The sequence below is a fragment of the Danio aesculapii genome, chromosome 4, assembly GCF_903798145.1.
Source record: "Danio aesculapii chromosome 4, fDanAes4.1, whole genome shotgun sequence".
NCBI classification, from domain to species: Eukaryota; Metazoa; Chordata; class Actinopteri; order Cypriniformes; family Danionidae; genus Danio; species Danio aesculapii.
Genome location: NC_079438.1, coordinates 12,228,514 through 12,247,203, shown reverse-complemented (window position 1 = coordinate 12,247,203; position 18,690 = coordinate 12,228,514). Strand labels below are relative to the sequence as shown.

The window sequence follows — 18,690 nt, the reverse complement described above, 5'->3', positions numbered from 1 at the left end:
GTATCTTTTATACATTTGCCGGCTTATATTAAGGATGATGAAATTCTGGATAAACGTAAGTTTTGGGGAGTAACACCTGCATCTGATATCAGAAGGTAAATGTATCCGGGTACAGACATTGCAGATGGTACAAGGTATTTAAGGGTTAAATTCCCGAAGGAGGTGATATCACTCCCAAACAGTGCAAAATTTGATACTGAAGAAGGAACACAATATAAAGACTGTCCTGATTTTAAATGCTTTCAGTGTGAGGAGCAAGGACATTTCACAAGGGATTGCGATGCAGTGAAATGCCTGGATTGCAGAAAGGTGATGGTAAGATGTGAGTGTTGTATGGAGAAAGAAAATGTTACACAAATCCCAGAAACTGTTAAGGAAGCAAGGCAAATGATGGATGAAACAGAGTTGGGAAAGATTGGTGAAGTTGAGAAAGTAATTATTGAGAATACAGAGAGTAATGCGGGAAATCGAGATGAAATGGAAGATAATTCACTGGGAGGAGCAATGGCTGAGTGGGAGGTTAAAAAAATTTCAATAGAATATAGTAAATATATGAAAAAACAAAAAGAAAATGAAATAGGAAAGAAGCTAGATAAAGAGTTAAGAAAAGGGACAGAAGGTGAGGGAAACGAAGATATTGTAAGGTTACAAGATAAGTTAAAAATAATAGAAGAAGAAAAATGCAAAGGTGCAATAATAAGAAGTAAAGCAAAATATGCAGTAGAAGGAGAAAGATCTACACAGTTCTTCTTTAATTTGGAAAGCAATAGGCAAAGAGCTGAATTAATAAAAGAGGTATTAAATAAAGAGGGACAAGGAACAAATGAAGAAGAGAAAGAACATTTTATAAAACAGATCAAATCAAAGGTAACTGAAGAAGACAAAAAATTTTGTGATGAAGAAATTCAAAAAGAAGAAATAGAGGTGGTTATTAAGCAATTAATGCCAAGAAAAAGTCCAGGTGTAGATGGCAAAACAAATGAATTTTATAAAGAATTTAAAGATATTTTAGTACCGATTTAAAAGAGATCTATGAAGAGGTTTTTATTAAAGAATTATTGAGTGAAAAGATGAGAATAGGAATGATAAAAATGATATACGGCGGAAAAGGGGACAAAAAAGATTAAAGAATGTTAGACCAATAACAATGTTAAATACAGATATGAAGATTTTAGCAAAAGTTTTAGCAAATAGGTTAAAAATAATTTTACCCAAGATAATTAAAACGACACAGGCTTATGGGGTGCAAGGAAAAAACATAACAGATGTGGTGAAAAGTATAAGGGATACAATAGACTATATGAAAGAAAAAGAGAAAGGGTTTTTAATAGGTTTAGATCTAGAGAAAGCTTTTGACAGGGTAGAGCAGGATTTTTTATTAGTAGTTCTTAAAGAGTTTGGATTTGGGGAAAATTTTAGGAAATGGATTCAGATGTTTTTATACAGATATTTTAACATGTAAAAAATGTAATGGCTTTTAACAGAATGCCTTCAACCAACAAGATCAATAAGGCAGGGATGCCCATTGTCTGCTTTATTATACACGCTGGTAGCTGAACCACTGGGATTGACAATAAAATCAGATAAAAGCATTAAAGGGATACAAATAGAAGAAAAAGACAATAGAGAAGCTGTGTATCAATACGCGGATGATACTACATTGTTGGTTGAAGATATTCAGAGTATTAAAGGGGCGATGGAGATTTTAGAGCGATATTGTAAAGCATCAGGAGCTAAGGTTAATGTTGGAAAAAGTATATGCATGAGGGTGGGAAGAGTAGAATAAATAAGACAACACATACCCCTTAAAGAAGAAAAGCAACATACAAACATTTTGGGAATTTGGGTGGGGATGGATTCTAATAAAGCAGATATTTTAAATTGGGAGGGAGTTTTAAATGGAATTGAGAAAAGACTTAGATTTTGGAAAGCTCGAAATTTGACGTTAAAAGAGAAAGTATTAATCTTAAATGCTTTAATGTTGACAAAGGTCTGGTATGTGTTAAGTGTAACTGCATTTCCTGAAGTATACTATAAAAAAATGAAGGATCTAGTTTTAAAGTTTTTGTGGGGAAATGGAAGAGCCAAAATTGCTTAAAATACTTTGATTGGGGAGGTAAAAGAAGGAGGTCTGGGACTTTTAGATAGCTTTTTAAAAATGAAAACATTAAGAATTAAGATTATTCAAAGGTTTTTGGAAGGGAAAATGGATGTGATTTGGAAAAGTGTGTTAGACTATTATTTGAAGAAATGTGGACATTTTGATATGGGATGTAATGTTTTATGGATGAAAATGAAAAAATGGATGACAGCAGGTCTGCCAAGATTTTATGTTGAGGTCTTAGAATCAATGGCAGAATTTTTAGAAAATGTGTTGATTATACCAAAAGGAAGGGTTCAGACTGTAGAACAACCACTTTTTCAGAATCCAAATATTTTAAGAGGAGGAAAAAAATTTTATTGGAATGGAGGATTAAGACAAGTTAAAGATAAATTATATGAAGTGATTAAAGGATTTGTACCATTACAAGTAATTGTAGATGCTGTGGAGGATGGTTATAAAAGAGTTGTTAAAACAAAATTACAAAGACAATATCATGATTTGAAAAAAGCAATACCAAAAGATTGGATTGAAATAATTGAAAAAAAAAATGAGTTGCGGGATAAGGAAGAATTACCAGAGGTCTATTTTAAGAAGAAAAATGGAGAAAAGATCAATATGAGCTTATGTACAGTTAAGAGTTTTGATGTTGTTTTTAGATCAAAGGCTTTTATAAGACCTATAGCATTCAACTACTGGAAGGAAAGATATGAGGATTTAAATGAAAAAGAAATATGGGGAAATGTCAGAATGAAATATATGGAACCAATTTTACAAAATTGTAATTATTTATTGAGACATAATTGCATATTAACAGAAATGAGATTGTGTAAAATGGGAATTGAACAAGATATAATATGTAAGGTGTTTAGGAAGGAAGGGGAAGGTTTATTACATTTGTTCTTCTATTGTGAAAAGTTGGAGGAATTATGGAAAAATTTAAGAAAATTGCTAAATCGTTAATAGGGGACAAATATGTGGATGAACAAAAGAACTGGGAAAAAAAACATTTATTTGGTCAAAATGAATGTGGTATGTATGCTTTTAATCTATGTATAACAATTGCTAAGTATGTGATTTGGATAAGGAGAAATATGGCTAAACATGATGGGAAGAGAGTGGATATATGGCGTATGTTTAAAAACAGAATGGAGATGGCTGTAAAATTGATATTCAACTATTTTATAGTACAAGAAAAGGAGGATGTATTTATAGAAATAATGGTAAAAGGGAACGTAATGGTTGAATACAAGGACAACATTTTAAGTTGGTTATGGGAAAAATATGAAGTCTAATAATGAGTGTTGTAAGTATCATGTGATTTTTGTGTGATGTGATCATTTCTTTGTAAAAATGTAAATATTTGATTTTAATGAAAAAAAAAAAATAATAAATCTCATCTGAACTCGGAAGCAAGGCAGGGTTGGGCCTGGTAGGGACTTTTGCAGCAAGTAGGCTGGGTTTACGATTGCTAAGCTAGAATCCTCTGATCCATAGTCATAAGCGTTATCCTTTGTGCCACTGGCACTCCGTTCAGCACCTTGTTAGCACATTGTTTGAAACAAGGACAAGGCTCTGTCAACCTGGAGTTCCGTCACCACACATTCTGCTTTGTTTTATAGCAAGACGTTGAGTGGATGGGATGCTCTTACAGGATTCCTGATAATCCCTCCATAGAAGACCTGAGATCCAGGGTCGGAGACTCTCTTCTCTCCAAGAGGAGGTTAAAAGCCATACTTTCTTTTATGCATGTTTTATCAGAGCACTTAGGTATTGCTACAGCTCAGAGACTTACAAGTGGAAGAGATTACGCTGCAAGTTGGCTGGGTGACTTCTAAGTGGTAGGGACTTTTGCAACAAGTAGGCTGGGTTTACGATTGGTGTAGCTGTAGTAGACGTTAATAAAAATCTAGCAGTTGGGGCAGCCTTTGAAACCAGGGGAGCACCCCACAGGCTCTGTGATTGCGGCCCCTTAAACTCGACTCACTCCAGAGTGGACCTGAACAGCTCCAGTGGGGGCGAAAGGCGACTGCAGTACACTGGCTGACATCAAAGCAAAAAGACCGAAGCGAGCCAGCCAGGAGTCGAACCTAGAATCTTCTGATCCGTAGTCTGACGCGTTATCCAATGCACCACTGGCCCTGTCTGATTATCTTTTCATCTTTATCTTGTTGCTTGTAATAAGGACACAGCTCAGTCAACACGGAGTTCATTCAACACGGAGTTCGTTCAACACATGCTGTCCTTCGTTATTATGACAAGTTCTGGTGTCGATAGGATGCTCTTACAGTGCATGTGACAGTCCCTCCCTAGAAGAACTGTGATCCAGGGTCTGAGACTTTCTCCTCTCCAGGAGGAGGTTACAAGCATTAGATTTATTTTTGTCAGAGCAGCTGCAACATACTTGCGTGGAGGCCCACAGCTAGGCTTAAGGGCAAGTGTCTGCAGGACCTTCCCTGGTGGTCTAGTGGTTAGGAATCGGCGCTCTCACCGCCGCGGCCCGGGTTCGATTCCCGGTCAGGGAACTTCCTTTTGAGCTCTAGCTATGAAGATGTATGCGAACTGCACAGGCATGAAACGGCAAAAGACCTCCTTTGAGTCGGAGTCGAAGCAGCAACCTAAGGATTGCCAACAACACACCTACAGTCCTCCGCTCTACCAACTGAGCTATCGAAAGCTTATGAGAGTCCCACACAAGCCCACCCCCTTAAAGTTGCTGCAGTCTGACTGCCAGAAAAAAAAGGGCAGTGTCAAAAATGCTCTAGGCTTCCCATACCGGGAGTCGAACCCGGGCCGCCTGGGTGAAAACCAGGAATCCTGACCGCTAGACCATATGGGAGCTGCCACTTATGAGGGCAGTCTTGGCAAAAACTTCAGTTCTTTCTAAAACAAAATTAAAAAGTCAATATCATGATTTGAAAAAAGCAATACCAAAAGATTGGATTGAAATAATTGAAAAAAAATGAGTTGCGGGATAAGGAAGAATTACCAGAGGTCTATTTTAAGAAGAAAAATGGAGAAAAGATCAATATGAGCTTATGTACAGTTAAGAGTTTTTATGTTGTTTTTAGATCAAAGGCTTTTATAAGACCTATACCATTCAACTACTGGAAGGAAAGATATGAGGATTTAAATGAAAAAGAAATTTGGGGAAATGTCAGAATGAAATATACGGAACCAATTTTAGAAAATTGTAATTATTTATTGAAACATAATTGCATATTAACAGAAATGAGATTGTGTAAAATGGGAATTGAACAAGATATAATATGTAAAGTGTTTAGGAAGGAAGGGGAAGGTTTATTACATTTGTTTTCTATTGTGAAAAGTTGGAGGAATTATGGAAAAATTTAAGAAAATTGCTAAATCGTTAATAGGGGACAAATATGTGGATGAACAAAAGAACTGGGAAAAAAAAACATTTATTTGGTCAAAATGAATGTGGTATGTATGCTTTTAATCTATGTATAACAATTGCTAAGTATGTGATATGGATAAGGAGAAATATGGCTAAACATGATGGGAAGAGAGTGGATATATGGCGTATGTTTAAAAACAGAATGGAGATGGCTGTAAAATTGATATTCAACTATTTTATAGTACAAGAAAAGGAGGATGTATTTATAGAAATGATGGTAAAAGGGAACGTAATGGTTGAATACAAGGACAACATTTTAAGTTGGTTATGGGAAAAATATGAAGTCTAATAATGAGTGTTGTAAGTATCATGTGATTTTTGTGTGATGTGATCATTTCTTTGTAAAAATGTAAATATTTGATTTTAATGAAAAAAAAAAAATAGCCAACTCTTGACGACTGCTCTTGCTTACGGCCATACCACCCTGGCAATGCCTGATCTCATCTGAACTCGGAAGCAAGGCAGGGTTGGGCCTGGTTGGTACTTGGATGGGAGACCACCTGGGAATACCAGGTGCTGTAAGCTTTTTAAATTCCTTCATTTGGCAGCTAATACACTTCCCAAAATATAATAATAAAAAAAAAAAAAAAAATCTCTGAATTCCTCTCTGAACTCTGGAACCAGCCAAGTCAGTGTACCCACTTCCCCTGATTCCATTCGGGGGAAAGTGGGTACAGTGACTTGGCTGGTTTAACTTAGCAAGAGCTGTTGGTGCCCCGGAGCAGAAACATTAAAAAAAAACAAAAAACAGGTAAACAATTGAGGGGACAAGGGCCAAGGGTCTGAGACTTTCTCCTCTCCAGGAGGAGGTTACAAGCATTAGATTTATTTTTGTCAGAGCAGCTGCAACATACTTGCGTGGAGGCCCACAGCTAGGCTTGAGGGCAAGTTTCTGTAGGACCTTCCCTGGTGGTCTAGTGGTTAGGAATCGGCGCTCTCACCGCCGCGGCCCGGGTTCGATTCTCGGTCAGGGAACTCCCTTTTGAGCTCTCACTATGAAGATATATGCGAACTGCACAGGCATGAAAGGGCAAAAGACCTTTCTTTTGAGAAAGAAAAGTTGGCTGGGTGACTTCTAAGTGGTTGGGACTTTTGCAACAAGTAGGCTGGGTTTACGATTGGTGTAGCTGTAGTAGAAGGTAATAAAAATCTGGCAGTTGGGAACCTTTGAAACCAGGGGAGCACCCCACGGGTCTAGTGGTTAGGATTCGGCGCTCTCACCACCGTGGCCCGGGTTCGATTCCTGGTCAGGGAACTTCCTTTTGAGCTCTAGCTATGAAGATATAGTTGCATTAGTGTCTGAGTCTCTGTGGCGCAATCGGTTAGCGCGTTCCGGCTGTTAATCGAAAGGTTGGTGGTTCGAGCCCACCCAGGGATGAATCAAGCTTTTCTCTGCCTTGCAACTGCTTACACATGCACTGGGCATAGATCCTGGGCCACGTGCTGTCTGGCGTTACAATATGACATCAGCATTTAGCAGGAGTTTGTTGTCCAGTGACTGGATTGGCCAAGTTACTTATTCCAGTTGACTTAAAATCAGCGTCAAACTTTACACAGGTAGGGAAGATAATGATCAAAACAGTGACTAGAATGAGAGTTTCATAAACCCGGCTAGCTCAGTTGGTAAAGCATGAGACACTCAATCTCAGTGATGTGGGTTCAAGCCCTACGTTGTGTTTCTGTTAGCTTTCTCTCTTTTCAGCAGCTTTCATTTGGGTTCATCAAGCAGACCAAGTGAGACAAATTTCAGTGTTTCTACCACAGTTGGTATGGTTGGTCTTAGTCTCTGTGGCACAATCGGTTAGCGCGTTCAGCTGTTAACCGAAAGGTTCTTGCTTTGAGCCCATCCCGGGACGATTGAAGGCTTTTACTGCCTTGCAACTGCTAACACATGCAACGGGCAATGATCCTGGGCCACGTGCTGTCTAGCATTACAAGTTGACATCAGGATTTAGCAGAAGTTTGTTGTCCAGTGCCTGCATTGGCCAAGTTACTTATTTCAGTTGTTACCTTTCTCTCTCTCTTTTCAGCAGCTTTCTCTACCTTGCAACTACTAACACATGCACTGGGCATAGAGCCTGGGCCACATGCTTTCTGGCGTTACAAGATGACATCAGGATTTAGCAGAAGTTTGTTGTCCAGTGCCTGGATTGGCTAAGTTACTTATTCCAGTTGTTACCTTTCTCTCTCTCTTTTCAGCAGCTTTCATTTGGATTCATCGAGCATACCGAGTCAGAAGCCCGGCTAGCTCAGTCGGTAGAGCATGAGACTCTTAATCTCAGGGTCGTGGGTTAGAGCCCCACGTTGGGCGTTTCTGTTACCTTTCTCTCTCTCTCTTTACGGCAGCTTTCATTTTCATTCATCGAGCATACCTATCAAGACAAAGTTCAGCATTTCTACCACAGTTGCATTAGTGTCTGAGTCTCTGTGGCGCAATCGGTTAGCGCGTTCGGCTGTCAACCGAAAGGTTGGTGGTTCGAGCCCACCCAGGGACGAATCAAGCTTTTCTCTGCCTTGCAACTGCTAGCACATACACTGGGCATAGATCCTGGGCCACGTGCTGTCTGGCGTTACAAGATGACATCAGCATTTAGCAGGAGTTTGTTGTCCAGTGCCTGGATTGGCCAAGTTACTTATTCCAGTTGACTTAAAATCAGCATCAAACTTTACACAGGTAGGGAAGGTAATGATCAAAATAGTGACTAGAATAAAAGTTTCATAAACCCGCCTAGCTCAGTTGGTAGAGCATGAGACACTTAATCTCAGTGATGTGGGTTCAAGCCTCACGTTGTGTTTCTGTTAGCTTTCTCTCTTTTCGGCAGCTTTCATTTGGGTTCATCCAGCAGACCAAGTGAGACAAAGTTCAGCGTTTCTACCACAGTTGGTATGGTTAGTCTGAGTCTCTGTGGCACAATCGGTTAGCGCGTTCAGCTGTTAACCGAAAGGTTGTTGCTTTGAGCCCATCCAGGGACGAACGGAGGCTTTTACTGCGTTGCAACTGCTAACACATGCACCGGGCAATGATCCTGGGCCACGTGCTGTCTAGCATTACAAGTTGACTTCAGGATTTAGCAGAAGTTTGTTGTCCAGTGCCTGGATTGCCCAAGTTACTTATTTCAGTTGACTTTAAAACAGCATCAAACTTTACACAGGTAGGGAAGGTATTGATCAAAACAGTGACTAGAAAGAAAGTGTCAGAAGCCTGGCTAGCTCAGTCGGTAGAGCATGAGACTCTTAATCTCAGGGTCGTGGGTTCGAGCCCCACGTTGGGTGTTTCTGTTACCTTTCTCTCTCTCTTTTCGGCAGCTATCATTTGGATTCTTCAAGCATACCTATTGTGACAAAGTTCAGCATTTCTACTACAGTTGGATTGGTGTCTGAGTCTCTGTGGCGCTACCTGGATCAGGATCAACTGTCTCAGTCTCTCTCCTCGTCCAATCGTTGCTCTCGCTCTCCATTGTGAGAATGGACGAGAGCCAATCTCCGCACTCGCTTTCCATTGTGAGAATGGACGGGAGCCAATCGCCGCTCTCGCTCTCCATATTGAGAATGGATGAGAGTCAATCGCGTCGCGGCATATGCAAATGAATGTCAACACCGCTGTCTTCTGACGAGAGCACATCATCATATAACCTATCAAGGTAAGTTATTTTTGTCAACGTCTATATCTACTGATAAAAGTTGTTTTGTCGATTGTAGTCTTTTGTTATGTCAGTCTTGGCCTCCTAACTCTGATTTATAATTTTATGACAAGAACTTTAACAAAAGTCACCCTAAGTTCACGTTTTTGTGCATAGTGTCAAAGTTCACGACCCCGCACCCTGTTTAACATTGCAGACTTTTGATACACTTGCAGAAATCATTGATTTTGTTCGAATGTGTCTTTAAATTAATAACTGTATCTAAATATACATGCATATACACTGTATATACGGTTGTTTGGATGCTTCAACAGCTCCCTCCCCCCGTATTTCTTAGCCAAAAACAAAATAAAGTTTACACAAAAATATATACACCGGTATGTCCTACACTTAACTATGTGCATAATACTTTTGGTTTGGGGGTGTTCATTGTTATTTATTTTTATTTTTTTATTATTTGTATCACCAAAGCCAACCATGCGGTGAGTGGCAAATACAGAAGTCTAGATATTATTGAAAGTCTTTGTAGTATTATTATGGAATGCTTTAAATATGATAAGTCATATATGTCTGTGTCTTTTTGTTCTCCATTTGTAGGAGAGCTGCTTGGTGTTGACTACCTGCATTGAACCCAGACTCAGAGGAAACAGAGGAAATGTTGGAGGATGTGGATGAAGGTGGGGAAGAAGATGAGGGCTTCGGGGAGGACGAAGTATATGATATAACTGTGCCAAGTCTCTCAGATGACCCAAACTTCTCCATCTCCTCCCACTTCCTACCCACCTCTGAGCCCATTGCCATTGCCCCAGCTGCTGTCTCTTCCATCCACCCTGCTGCCTCCACCGCCCTGGCAACTAACTCCTCTATCCATCCTCCAGCCTCCACTGCCCTGGCAACTACCTCCTCTATCCATGCTCCAGCCTTCACCGACCTGGCTGCGACCTCCATCCACCCTCCAGCCTCCACCACTCGGACTGCCACCTCCTCTGCTGTTTTCACCGGCCTGGCTGCTGCCTCCACTGCCTATCCTGCTTCTGCATCCACCCAGTCTGCTGTCTCCACTGCCCTGGATGCTGCTGCACGCTCCACCCAACCCCCTGCCCCCTCCATCCAGCATGCTTCCTCCTCCCAAACTGCTGCAATCACCATCTTCTCTGATGCCTCCTCCCAACCTGTTGCCCACTCCACCCAACCTACTGAACCCTCCACCCAGCCTGATGCCTCTGCCACCCTGGTTGCTGCCTCCATGTTGCAGCAAAGCACTCCGACATCTGAGTCTGGTGTATGTAAATATCTTGTAACCCATCTATGTTTACGCATCTAACGCATCAACAATCTGTGTTTTGTGCCTATGTTTGTTATATATATATATATGTGTGTGTGTATGTGTATGTTTATGTGTGTGTGTATTATAATTATTATTTTTATTTTTTTAGGCTGTGGATGGCTCAGGTGTACCAGGTATGGACAGAGTGGACAGCCTGGCAGATTATCTTGTGGACCTGAGGAATCAGCCCTCCCTTGTCCTCACCAACCAGCAGGTAAGGAATATAAACCCACTCTTTGTTCACTCTTTAACTTGTCATACTTGCTTACCTTTTGCACATTTTGCTTTCTCATTTGGCATGTATTATCTGCTTTCTCTGCTTAGGTGAGCAACATTGTTGCTCTTTGGCAGAACCTGCTGGACTATGACAAGCAGAGGGTGGTGTTTGCAGCCAGGCATCAAGCAAAGCTGGACACTGGGAGGTTTAGGTCCCCGAAGATGAGACAGGAGTTTACCCCAGGAGTGGAGAGTTTGAAGAGGCATGCCCTGACCACCTCTGCTCCACTTGCACAGTGGCCAGATTGCTGTCGCTTGGTTGAGACTTTTTTTGTCAGGCTCTGTGGCATACATAGAACACCCAAAAAGAAGGGGACCGGCACAGTGTCCAGATGGGATCTCATCCTGGCAGACTACAGGAAAATCAGGCGCAGCATTTTGGCCAATGCTATAGTGATGAAGCAGACTAACCTCCAACTGGTGGATGTGAGTCACACCACCCTGGTACAGTGGCATAATAAAAAAGTTAAACAGCAGGACACTGCAGTTGTGATGCAGGGGCTGCAACTTCCAAGCCGCTTGTCTGTGGCGGCTGACCCCTTATTGCCTGCCAATGTGAGCCCCCCATCTCCACCACCTCAGCCAGGCCCGGCCCACCAGTACCACTTGGCAGTAGCACTGTGGGCCAGGCTAAACTAAAAAGAAAAAGGACCATTTTGCCAGACCCACCGGCTTTGCCACCTGCTCAGATGCAGCAAGCCCAATGGCAACTTATTCCTGCTCCACCACCAGGGACTCAACTGGTCATGCTGATGCCAGTGGCCTCACAGGGGTCTATGCTGGCTTTTGGGTTTGGCCTCCCTTCTGCCCCTCCTGCCATTCCATCCGCCCCTGGTACTGCTGTCGCTCCCGTTCGTAAACTGACCTGCAAAGTACAGCATAATACATGTAAGAAATGTGGGCAGTTTAGAACAGCGGAGACTGGACACAGCCAGTACAAGGGCATTAAATACTGCCCCTCTGTAGAGGCATTGCCGAAGGAGCAGTGGTTGGAAAGAATTAAAAAAGGAGAAAAATAATAAAACTGTTTCAGAAGACCTGGGCACTTCCTGAAGTGTTTATTTTTATTATTGACATTTAAATATTTTCAGGGGTCTTTTGTTTTACTTGTAAATTTTTGTTACTTTAAATTATAATTAAAAAATTGTAAATTTCTAATTTATTTGTTTATATCATTTATTTTACAATTGAAGTTATCTTTGCTTATTTCATTTTGTGTTGTTATTTATGTTTGTTTCATTTATTGTAATTTTTTTCTCTTCTTTTGCACTTGTTTGCACTGCTTTTGAGCTATTATATTGTAAATGTAAATAATTGGCTATGACTAATTTTAAATAAATGTTTGGTCATTTTAACTGTTTTTCTGTTTGTTTGTTTTTAGTTGGTTGTGTTTTGCTATAGTATAATTCAAAAAATTAAATAGGCACAAAATGAAATAGTCCAGAAAATAATGTTTCAATAAAGAAACTAGTTTGTAGTTTCTCTATACTTAGCAAAATACTTAGCAGAAATGTACTTAAAAGCAAATATATTTATATATAAAAAAACAATAAAATATGTAGTATTAATCAAATATTAATAGTACAAATAAATTATTAAAAATGAAATAAAAAATATTTTCCTCTTCCGCCCCTTTTTCTTCTCTTCTTTCTCTTTTTTTCCTCCTTTTCTTCTCTTTTTTCCTCTCCTCCCTCTCTTCCCCCTCCGTAACAGACTATTGTTCCCCAACACTCACCAATGTATATAAAGCAGAAATGGGAAAGGGAAGCCAATATAAAAATAACAAATGAGGAATGATTAACTATTTGGGAAACACAGATGGTCACAATTAATTCAGATTCATGAAGGGAATTTATTTGGAAAAATGTAATCAGGTTCTTTATAACACCTGAAATCAAATACTTTCAAACTAGAGATCAAAAAAAGGTCAATGCTGGAGAAAATGTGGAAATGTATTGGCAGATCATTTCCACATATTTTGGCACTGTAATATTATACACACCTATTGGCAAGATTTAAATAAAGAGATGAATGCAATAATGGGATTGAATCTGGAATGTAATGCAATTAAAACTATGTACCTGGGAATTTACTTGGCAGAAATACCAAAAAATGATGTGTATCTTCTTAACACACTACTAACAACTAGCAAAAAGGCCATTACAAAGAAATGGTCCAAGGAAGATCCTCCATTTGTAGGCGAATGGTATGATATTGTTAAAGAGGTGTATGACATGGAAGTACTGACATTTACCTTAAGACAACAAGACTATAAAATGTCTGCATACTGGGGTAAATGGTTGAGAAGAAAAGTATTGTTTTAATTTCATTGTGGTGCTTTTATTTTATATATGTTTGGAGCCTGTTGATCTTTGTCACGTAACCCTTAACATAATTTTATATAGCAACATTTTATCAAAGATAAATATGAATGTAAATAAGATTGTATTCGGTGACCTTTAACACTTGTATGTCTTTTTTGTTTCCATGTTCCTTTAACAATGTCTGTTTGTTTGTTTGTTTGCTTGTCTTTTATTGCTGTTTTGTTTGTTTTGTTCTAAACTGTTTTGAAAAAGGAAAAAAAAATAAAATGTATCATCATCATCCTGACGCAAACTCACAGCGTTCAGCATGTAGTTTTGCTGCTGTTAGATCAAAAACAACAGCTGCCATTCATGTTCATACACTGTAAAAAAATCTGTCTTTATAAATAACGTCTTTCATTTTACACGTTCTTTTTTCATTAGGCTAGCTGCCTAATTCTCTTCAAAGAACAGCTCTCATACAGAGCCCGTTATTTCAGTGTTTTTTCCAGGATATTGTGGATATTTGTGGATTCCTTCTTTCTTGCTCTCGGTTAATCACATGGAAAATTGTGGAATTTGATCATTGAGTTGTTTTTCCCGGTCATTTTCCTTTTTTTCTTATTTATTTCAACTATCACACACTTTTCAGGTGAAGGGGAAAAGTGTTGCACTTATCTGAAAAATCTTTTTATGTATTAAATAATGAAGTGTTTTTTTTCTTTTAAAGGATTACTTGTTTTTATTTTTTGTATACTTTATTTTTATTTCTCTTTTTTTTAAAGAAAAAAACAAGAAAAAAAACATATAATAGATTAAAAAAAATTATAAAAATAAATCATAATAATAAATAAAATAAGTAGTACAATAAAACACCGGAACTTAACTGAACAGTTGACTGGTCGCACATTTCCTTACAGGTCACATTAACAAATACATATAGAAATCAGATTACACTGTGTAAAGGCACAAGTACAATCCATTTCTCCCAATATTGCAGGTATTTGTCCTTTTGTAGTTTTAAAGAAAAAGTCATCCTCTCCATATTTTGAACATTAGATATGATATCCAACCATTCAGATTTTGTAGGGGGTTCCAGTTGTAGCCACTTTCGAGTCACAGTTTTCTTACTGGTTGCTAGGAGTATTTTTAATAAATACTTGTCTTTTACCGTTAAGTTGGCTGCAATATTTCCCAGGTAAATTGTTGTGAAAGAAAAGTCCACATCATCACCAAAAATATTTTGTATTACTTGCATTACGTCCTGCCAGTATGACTGAATGGCTGGGCAACTCCAAAATATGTGAAAGTGGTTTGCCAAGTCTTCTCCACATTTCCTCCAGCACTGTCCCCTGTCCTTCTCCCGTGTTTGCATGCATGTTAACTTGGGGGTTATAAAGTATCTGGTAAGATTCCTCCAGCAGAAATCTCTCCACATACCAGAGCTGGAAGAGGTGGACTGCACTGAGCAGATATTCAACCAATCTTCCTCTGAGATAACTAGGTTGGATTCTCTCTCCCATTTTAGTCTGATGTCATTTGTTGAGTCTTCCTTGGTGGATTGGATGGCAGAATACAATTTTGAAACAAGTCTCCTATTGTCTTTGTTCTTGTAGATGTCAATAACTAAGTCAATTAAGTTAGGGGGATGGCTCTCCAAGCATCTAATCTCTCTATTAAAGTAGGTCCTGGTTTGCAGGTACCTAAAGAAATCACATTTGTCCAGACCATACATATCTGAGATTTTCTGAAAGCTATCTAATTGCCCATTTGAGGAAATTAAACTAAAAGTAGTGATGCCAAACCTATACCAAGTTTGAAATCTCCCATCAATTTTAGCTGGTTTAAAGTCAGGGTCAAATGCTACCCATTTAATCAATCTAGACTGTTTTTCAAGTAGTGGAGAATAACACTCTTTAAACCAGATTCTAAGGGGAACTTTGGACCACTGATTTAAGCTATTTAAATAGTGTTTATGTAAAATCTTGCTACCCAATAATGATTGTAGTGGGATATCAATTTGTGAAGTTTCCAGGTCTTTACATTTTGCTGTGTATTCTGGGTTACAACAGATTAATAAGGGTCGTAACTGGGCTGCTTTGTAATAGTCAGACAAGCAAGGCAGTGATTTTCCCCCTTTCTCCTTAGACAGTTGCAATGTTTTATATTTAATTCTAGGTCTCCTGCCCCCCCATAAAAATCTTGAAATCCACTTGTCCCATTCTCTGAACTGTTTTGATGGAATTTCGATTGGTAGGGATTGGAAGAGGTATAGAAGACGGGGAACTATATTAATCTTTATTGTCTTTATTCTATTATGCATCTCTAAAGGCAATTGAGACCACCTATCTGTCAGATTTTATACTCTTATTTATAGGGTCATAATTACTATTAAGTAATTGTGTAGAATCTTTAGTTATTTTAATACCCAGGTACTTAATACTTGTTGAATTCCATTTGAAATAAAATTTATTTTGCATATCTTTCTGAGGGAAATAATTAAAGCTTAAAATTTGTGTTTTTTGGATATTTAGCTTGTAACCAGAGTAGGTGCCAAATTTATTTAAAACTGACATCAGAGTAGGAATGCTAACTTCTGGTGTTCCAACAAACAAAAGAACATCATCTGCATACAGACAGATCTTTTGCTCTAAACCTCTAACTGTTATTCCTTTAATTCCCTGTTCGTCTCTTATCAACTGTGCCAAAGGCTCAATAAATAAAGCAAAAAGGGTAGGACTGAGGGGGCAGCCTTGACGGCAGCCTCTTTCCAAAACAAAACTCTTGGTAAGATGACCATTAATCCTAATTTTTGCATTTGGTGATAAATATAAATTTCTTATACACCTAATAAAGTCATCATTAAAGCCAAATCTGGTCAATGCTAAATATAAATACTCCCAACGAACTGAGTCAAATGCCTTTTCATCATCTAAGCTAATAATTGCTGCTCTGGTTTTCTTTTTAATGACATGATCAGTAACGTGTAGCACCCGCCTAATATTATCTTGTGTCTGCCTATCCCTTATAAATACGGTTTGGTCTAAGTCCACCAATTCTGGTATTATATCTTCCAATCTTTTAGCTAGTATTGATGCATATAATTCATAATCCATATTTAATACAGAAATCGGTCTAAAAGAACTACACTCCTTCTTATCTTTACCCTCTTTAGGAATAATCGAAATGATTGCCTCACTCCATGTTCTTGGTGGTTCACCACCTTTAAGCATGTAGTTAAAACACTCATAAAGCATGGGAATTAACAGGTCTTTGAATGCCTTGTACCACTCAACTGGGAAGCCATCTGAGCCAGGTGTTTTATTTACTTTTAATCTTGAAATCGCTTTCCCTATTTCCTCTTTTGTAATCTCTGCCATTAGGGATTTATTCTGTGTTGTGCCTATGGAGGGTAAGTCTAATGATTCTAAGAAGATATTTATTTCTGTGGGTTAAGTTGTACTTACTTCACTATATAGATTTCTGTAATAGGTTTTAAAAATGTTATGGATATCATCTTGTTTGTGATTAATTCTATTAGTTTTAGGATCTCTAATTTACAGGATAGTCCGCTCTGCCTGCTGTTTTCTAAGCCTCCAAGCCAATAACTTCAAAGCCTTTGGGCCGTTTTCATAATATCTTTGCTTAGTAAATTTGGCTTTTTTCTCTAATTCTTCCTCATATAGTTCATTTATTTGCTTCTTAATACTTTTTATTTGGCTTAAGATATGAGGTTTCTTTTTCACAATATGTTCTCTCTCTAAGGTTTTAAGGCTCTCCTCCAAGTCAAACATCTTTTTACATTTTTCCTTTTTCTTATGTGATGTAAGGGCTATGAGTTTACCCCTAAGCACTGATTTTGATGCATCCCATAAAATACTTGGTGATACTTCCCCATTGTTGTTGTTATCGATATAATCCTTTATTTCTTTTTGAAAAAATTCTTTATATGTACTATCATTCAGTATACTTGTATTAAGCCGCCACAGTGAGTCGTTCTTTTTGTTATCTAAATGTATAGTTAGATAAACAGGTGAGTGGTCAGAGATATCTCTGGTTCCTATCTTGCAGTCTATAAGCCGGTGTCTGTCTGAATTAAAAACAAAGAAGTAATCAATTCTTGAGTAGGAAATTTGGTTTGCGGAATAGAATGTGAACTGTTTATCTAATGGATGGAGCTCCCTCCATACATCTATCAATCCCAATTCCATCAACAGTTTTTTAGTTACCCTTGCTCTAGAGGTTAGCCTCTTTAATGCATTAGAGGAATCAAGCTTGGGTTGCATCTGGGCATTCCAGTCTCCTCCACATATCAAAACTCCTGATGCTTCAGAAGCTATTAATTGAAAAACTTCTCTTTTGCATGAGTTGTCTTGCTCAGGGGGTATGTACACGGTAATTAACGTAACTTCGTTTTGATCTAAGAGACCCTTAACAAAAACATATCGACCCTCTTTGTCTGAAAATTCGGCAAGCAGGTGGAAGTTCACACAGTTATTAATTAATATTGCTACCCCTCTTCGTTTTCCCTTCCTATAAGATGAATAAAATACATTCTTAAACCCTTTTTGTTTTAGTTTTTCATGTTCTAGATTATTAAGATGCGTCTCCTGCATAAATATAACATGCAACTTTTCCTTTTTCATCTTTGCAATAACCTTGCTTCTCTTGATTGGATTGTATAAACCATTTACATTCAGGGTAATCACCCTATATTCCTGAAACTGCATGTGATCTTGTAATAAAACACTTTCTGTAAGGTATATGTTATTCGTGACCAAGTCTGAACTAAATATGAACTAAATAAAATAAAATAAGAACCCATAACTTTACAGTTGGAAATAATAGAACTAAACAGAATGCATATAAAGACCTCCATTCGAAGCAATGAACAGTTCTTACTTCTTAGTGTAGGGGAATAGTCTAGGTAAACACCAGAGCCCCTCTTCAGTGCAGCCTTAAGTGCCCTTATGGGTATTCTGCGTGCACTTACGAACGTCAAAAACAAAAAAGTCTTTCCCGTATTTGTCGGTCAACTACATTATTTACTAAGGGCGATTTTACCCGTTGCAGATCAAGAATTGAAATTGTAACAAAATTGAAGACTTGAGGTAAGTAGGATAACAGCAGCGGCCTACGTGAGATAACAGTCTAAATAGAGTAGGGGGAAGAAAAAAAAAGGATTCAGTCTTACTCCATCCCGATGTGGGTGTACGCGGCTGTCCCCTGGCATAAACTAGAATGTCCGTAACAAACAGCTGGTTCATTCACCAATTGTGTAGTTTACGGTCATTTGCCACTCGTAGTTAACAAACCCTAAACCTTTAAAACTATCTTTATCGGCGAAAATTCCGGAGCCTCTCTTTAATCCAATCCTGACGGGTCTGCCGGTTTGTTGTATACTTAGAGCGCTGCCAGCCGGTCGTCCGCGCTTTATTCAAAACCTCAACTTCTGAAGATGTCTCGGGGCCAAACTGGAAACCCCTTTTCTTCATGTCCTCAGTCGCTTCGTCTGCGCTTCCATAGGTGACTGGCCCGCCGTCAAAGAACACTTGCAGTTTCGCTGGCGGTGGTGTCTGAAATCGTATTCCCTTCTCTTTGAGCATCCTCCTGATCTGAGAATA

At 38.7% G+C, this 18,690-nt stretch overlaps 7 non-coding genes across 7 annotated transcripts; 6 read left to right on the top strand and 1 right to left on the bottom strand.

Moving 5' to 3' along the window:
• Positions 1-4,554: 4,554 nt before the first annotated feature.
• On the top strand, positions 4,555-4,626 carry trnae-cuc (transfer RNA glutamic acid (anticodon CUC)). Its single transcript has one exon. It is a non-coding gene; the product is annotated as a tRNA-Glu (tRNA).
• A 242-nt stretch (positions 4,627-4,868) lies between these two features.
• Positions 4,869-4,940, bottom strand: trnae-uuc (transfer RNA glutamic acid (anticodon UUC)). The gene has a single exon. It is a non-coding gene; the product is annotated as a tRNA-Glu (tRNA).
• Positions 4,941-5,925: 985 nt separating this feature from the next.
• LOC130223997 (5S ribosomal RNA) lies at positions 5,926-6,044 on the top strand. Its single transcript, XR_008837100.1, has one exon. It is a non-coding gene; the product is annotated as a 5S ribosomal RNA (ribosomal RNA).
• A 378-nt stretch (positions 6,045-6,422) lies between these two features.
• trnae-cuc (transfer RNA glutamic acid (anticodon CUC)) lies at positions 6,423-6,494 on the top strand. The gene has a single exon. It is a non-coding gene; the product is annotated as a tRNA-Glu (tRNA).
• A 1,263-nt stretch (positions 6,495-7,757) lies between these two features.
• trnak-cuu (transfer RNA lysine (anticodon CUU)) lies at positions 7,758-7,830 on the top strand. Its single transcript has one exon. It is a non-coding gene; the product is annotated as a tRNA-Lys (tRNA).
• A 110-nt stretch (positions 7,831-7,940) lies between these two features.
• trnad-guc (transfer RNA aspartic acid (anticodon GUC)) lies at positions 7,941-8,014 on the top strand. Its single transcript has one exon. It is a non-coding gene; the product is annotated as a tRNA-Asp (tRNA).
• Positions 8,015-8,719: 705 nt separating this feature from the next.
• Positions 8,720-8,792, top strand: trnak-cuu (transfer RNA lysine (anticodon CUU)). The gene has a single exon. It is a non-coding gene; the product is annotated as a tRNA-Lys (tRNA).
• Positions 8,793-18,690: the final 9,898 nt, after the last annotated feature.